We start from the raw sequence: 5,444 nt of genomic DNA, 5'->3' as shown, positions 1-5,444 counted from the left end.
AAGCTACAACCAGGAACCAGTCCACCCCGGGGGCGCCTTTTTTCTCTCTCTCCCGCCGAGTCCAGAGCCATGGAGGAATATATTGACCAGGCCCTCCGGCAGGGTTTCATCCAACCCTCGTCGTCCCCAGGTGCCGCAGGCTTCTTCTTTGTGAGGAAAAAGGAGGGTGATCTCCGCCCCTGTATAGATTACAGAGGACTGAACAAGATCACAGTCAGAGATCGCCATCCTCTGCCGCTCCTCACGTCTGCCCTGGAAGCCATCTCCCAGGCGCGGATTTTCACCAAGCTGGACCTCCGGAGCGCCTACAACCTGGTCCGTATCAAAGCTGGAGATGAGTGGAAGACGGCGTTCATCACCCCCACGGTCACTGGGAGTACCAGGTCATGCCCTTTGGACTGTGCAATAGCCCCGCCGTTTTCCAACGCTTCATCAATGATGTCCTCCGTGACATGTTGGGACGGTGGGTGTTTGCCTACCTGGATGACATTCTGATCTACTCCAAGTCAGAGGCTGAACACCACCACCATGTTCGCGCTGTCCTGACCCGGCTCCTGGACAACAACCTGTTCTGTAAGCCCGAGAAGTGCTCCTTCCACCAGCGGTCCGTTTCATTCCTGGGCTACCTGATTTCGGATCAAGGTCTAACTATGGACCCTCAGAAAGTCCAGGCGGTGAAAGACTGGCCCCTACCAACCAGCCTGAAGCAACTGCAGAGTTTTCTGGGTTTCTGCAACTTTTACCGTCGATTTATCAAAGACTTTAGCACCATTGTGGCGCCTCTCACCTCTCTCACCCGACCGAGCCCTCCTGGTCAACCGTTCCGGCTCACCCCAGATGCAGTTCGGGCCTTCCACTACCTAGTCGCTCGTTTCACATCGGCTCCTATCCTGCGCCATCCGGATCAGGCAGTCCCTTTTGTGGTCGAGGTCGACGCTTCGGATGTCGGCGCCGGCGCCATCCTGTCCCAAGGCGGCCCAGATGACAGGCTACATCCCTGCGCCTACTTCTCCAGGAAGTTTTCCACCACTCAGCAGAAGTACGGCGTAGGGGATCGCGAGCTGCTGGCCATAAAATGGGCGTTGGAGGAATGGAGGCAGTGGCTTCTGGGCACCACTCAGCCGTTCACCATCTGGACTGACCACCAGAACCTAACCCACATCCGGTCCGCCAAGCAGCTAAATCCTCGCCAGGCTCGCTGGGCCCTCTTCTTCGAACCCTACGAGTTCCATCTCGCCTATCGCCCCGGGACTAAAAACCAGAAGGCGGACGCCCTCTCCCGCCAGTTCACACATTCAGCGCCCACGTCCGAGCCGGCGCCCATCCTCCCGGAGCACCGTTTCGTGGCCCACCTTGGTTGGCCGTTGGAGGAGGCCATCTGAAACGCCCTCCGGGATGACCCAGCGCCACCAGAGACCCCCGCCAGTCGGCTCTACGTCCCCGCGTCCTGTCGCAGTGAGGCGTTGGCCTGGGCCCACTCATCACGCCTGTCTGGTCACGCGGGCTTCTCTCGGACCCTCAAGTTCTTGAAACGGGCTCTCTGGTGGCCACGTATGGAGAGGGACGTTAAGGAATTCACGAGCGCCTGTGACGTCTGCGCCCGCTCTAAGGCATCCACCCAGGCTCCGGTTGGCACCCTCAGACCTCTTCCGGTGCCCAGCCGCCCCTGGTCCCATGTGGGGCTGGACTTTGTCACAGGTCTCCCGCCGGTCAACGACCTCGACACCATCAACGGTCACTGACCGGTTCTCCAAAGCTGTTCACTTCATCGCCCTCCCGGGCCTTCCCTCGGCCCGACGCACTGCAGAACTGTTTCTGGAGAATGTGGTGCGTCTCCACGGGTTCCCGGTCGACGTGGTCTCAGATCGTGGTCCCCAGTTCACGGCCCGTTTCTGGAAGGCCTTCTGCCATCTAGTGGGAGCTTCTGTCAGCCTGTCTTTGGGCTACCACCCACAGACCAATGGTCAATCGGAGTGGGCGAACCAACAGTTGGGCCGGTACCTCCGCTGCTTTGTCTCGGCCCAGCCCTCGCAGTGGCCTAAGTACCTCCTCTGGGCGGAGCTGTCTCATAATCTCCACACCTCCTCGGCCACTCAGATGTCCCCCTTCGAGGTCTGCTATGGCTACCAGCCCCCAGTCTTCGCCCACCAGGAACCCGAAGTCGCGGTGCCAGCCGCTCAATCCCTGGTGAGGCGCTGCAAGAACGCATGGATCAAGGCGCGGGCCTCCATCACCCGGGCCAACGCCCGTTACTCACACCAACACCTCCGCCGGCACCGCCCGGGTCCCTCCTATGCTCCAGGGGACAAGGTCTGGGTGTCCACGGCAGGCCTCCGGGTCCGCGCCGGTTCCAGGAAGCTCGCTCCCCGGTTCCTCGGGCCCTACCCCGTGCAGGAGGTCATCAACCCGGTCACGTACCGGCTGCGGCTGCCTACAAGCCTTCGCGTCCATCCTACCTTCCACACCTCCCGGCTCAAGCCTTACGTGGAGTCCCCCCTCCTGCCACCTCAGGCTCCAGCACCTCCGCCGGCCCGCTTCCTCGACGGTGAGCCCATCTACACAGTCCGGCGCATTCTGGACGCTCGCCGCCGGGGTCGGGGCTGGCAGTACCTCGTAGATTGGGCGGACTACGGCCCCGAGGAACGCTCCTGGGAGCCGGCCCGCTCCATCTTGGACCCTGCCCTCATCTCGGACTTCTGGGCCCACCGAGGTGGCCCGGGGACTTCGGGAGCCGTCCCTGGACCGGGGGGTCCTGTCAGAGTCCAAGCCCCCAGGCCGGGCTCTCCCAACTGACCGGCTTCCGTCTTGGACCACATTACCCAGCATGCCCCTCGCGGGGATTCCCTCCACGTTTCGCCTGCGTCAATCCATGTCTATATATGGAAGACGCTACACCGGCTCTTCACTCAGTCATCGTTTCACCGTGATCCATGATCAGAGTATTTCCAAAGCTACTACAGCTAAACCTCCACCTTTCCTCCTCAGACCTCATCCGTCAGCCTTTCCAGCACCGCTTTCAGCCAACAGTCTGTATAATAAAAGCTCTTACTCCCGAACCCAGTCTTCGAGTCTGACATTAGACACATAAAAGAGAAGGAAAAAGTCTAATAAAAAGTAGATTTGAGGTCAGGGTGCAAAGGTCAACCATTTGGGTTTTTCCAGGATGGGAGATCATCACTTGTTATGATCTGGTGCATCTGTTGACCAGACTGTCACCTATAAAGGAGGTCAGGGCCCAAGGATTCAGCCTTCACACAAAATAGAGCAAATACAAATCTTGATATAATAAAAGTTTATTTATTGACTTGGCTAGAATAACTTAAGTGTCGTGATTAGGGATGGGTACCGAATTCGGTACTTTTTAAGGTACCGATCGAATTCCACAGTACCAACCGAGCACCGATTCACGTCATTTCAAACGGTGCCTCGTTTCGGTAACCGTCCTTCACAACGAGAACTTGCCAAGACAGCTGCGCATGCGCAAGAGCGTTATGTCATCGCTCGCTGTGAGCCAGTTGTAAACAGAGCAGCATGGTAGAAAGAACGCACGCTAAAGCTTGGATCCACTTCACTAAATGTGATGGGTAACTGGGTGATGATGAAACCAGCAACAACGATTTAAGTGTGAGGCATCATCGTTTTAATTTGCTCCAGCAGCTAAATAAACTGTTTAAGATCATGTTAGCTTGATAAATTAGCTTCCATTGCCACCATTGTTATCATCTAATGGTGCGTTCGCTTTCTCCTCGGAAATTCTAACTTCCCAGTAGGAAAAATCAATGAAAAAGGACGGTAAAAGGAATGAAGATACACAGTAAATTTAGTTCACAGTAAAGATGTTTGCTTCAGTTTAATTATCAGCTTATAAAACTACAAGGACGATGTTAAAATACAAACAGTTGTATGTTATTTATCGTAATATTTATCAAATATTGTTATATATTGAGAAAAATATATATTTAATTATAAAAGAGAATTAAAATAATAAACACTCAAAAGTATCGAAAATTGGTACCGTTAAGTACCGGTATCGATTCCTAGGTACCGGGAATTAGTACCGAATCGATTCAAATGTCAAAGGTACCCATCCCTAGTCGTGATCCAAATGAGCAGAAGTCCTTGCGAGATGTCCCAGTTTAACGGGCACAGCTGATCGCCATCTACTCATTTGACCTCCAGGATTTAAGGATCAGTGTGGCCGTCATTAGCCTCTTCCATAAGACACACCGGGGCAGCAAAACAGGGTAACAATGCTGCCACAGTGTGTTTTATGTGAGCGCCGTGGTGGATAATGTGGGAAAATTTCGCCTTTCATGCCCCAAGCTTGACAGTACTATTACCGCAGCAGCAGACTTGTTAATGAAGATCACACTTTTGTACAACAGATGGTGATGATACCATGTGGCACTCCCGTCGAGCCTCAGCTGGCAACAGTGCTGAAAATGGAAGTAAACCCGCGCGGCAAGTTTGGCTTTTGCAACAGAATCAGCTGGGATGGCAAACTGGAGCAATGCAGAAATCCAGAGCTTCTGGCCGTTCACCAGACAGTTCACGAGGAGTGTGAAGGACAGACACCTTTTGGAACCGCTGGTAAAAACCCCGAACCCTTCAATCAGGATAAAGAACAAGATGTTTGTGAAAGCTTGTAGACGGCGCGGAGACCGCCCCAACACTCCCACATGATTTTGCCACGAGCTGACCACTTATGGAGGATCAAAGGGTCCCTGATGAAATAAGCCATTCATAGCCAGATGATTCACCCTGTTGGGTAGCTACCAGCCAAAATGCATGAGTCTTCTTGCGAACTCCTTGTTCTCCTGGTGTTCATGTTTTCTTATATAGGTCTGTTTAACTTTTAGTTACTGCCACCATCCTGAGGAAATACTTTCTACTCCCACACTCTCAACTCACCACTACCAGATCCACAGCTGCCCGCCTATTCTCATTTTCTCCACCAGGAACTAGGATAATCTCAGTTCAATCATCTTTGGTCCCATCGGCTCCGTCCTCAACACTGATGTAATCTATGAATATTGTAAACAAGCTTACTTACCATCTCAGCCCACTGATTGAATCAGCACGTGGGTCAGGAAACTTTCCCTAAGCATGACACAAAGCAGACTTGATTTCACAACTCTGACTAGAAGGCTAGGTGTTTAGCTCACCTGGTATGGACTGTACTCTCCCAAGGAAAGCCCTGTGTCTCTGATCCTGGTTGTAGAGTCCATGGACTGGATCTCAAGACCTTGTTGCAGAAAGAATGGTGTCTGGTTTGGAAACCTTGGCAACTTATTATGACATGATTTTGTTTGAATCTTCGATTCATGACCTTCAGTGTACACCGGGGTGGTTCCAGTCAGGTCTGTGATCAACTGGAAAATGGTGGAATGCTCCTTCAAGTGGAGGAGTTCAAGTATCTTGAGGTCTTGTTCGTAAGTAGAACT

Source organism: Nothobranchius furzeri, chromosome 2 (genome assembly GCF_043380555.1).
Source record: "Nothobranchius furzeri strain GRZ-AD chromosome 2, NfurGRZ-RIMD1, whole genome shotgun sequence".
Taxonomy (NCBI): Eukaryota; Metazoa; Chordata; class Actinopteri; order Cyprinodontiformes; family Nothobranchiidae; genus Nothobranchius; species Nothobranchius furzeri.
Note: the sequence above shows the minus strand (reverse complement) of the source record.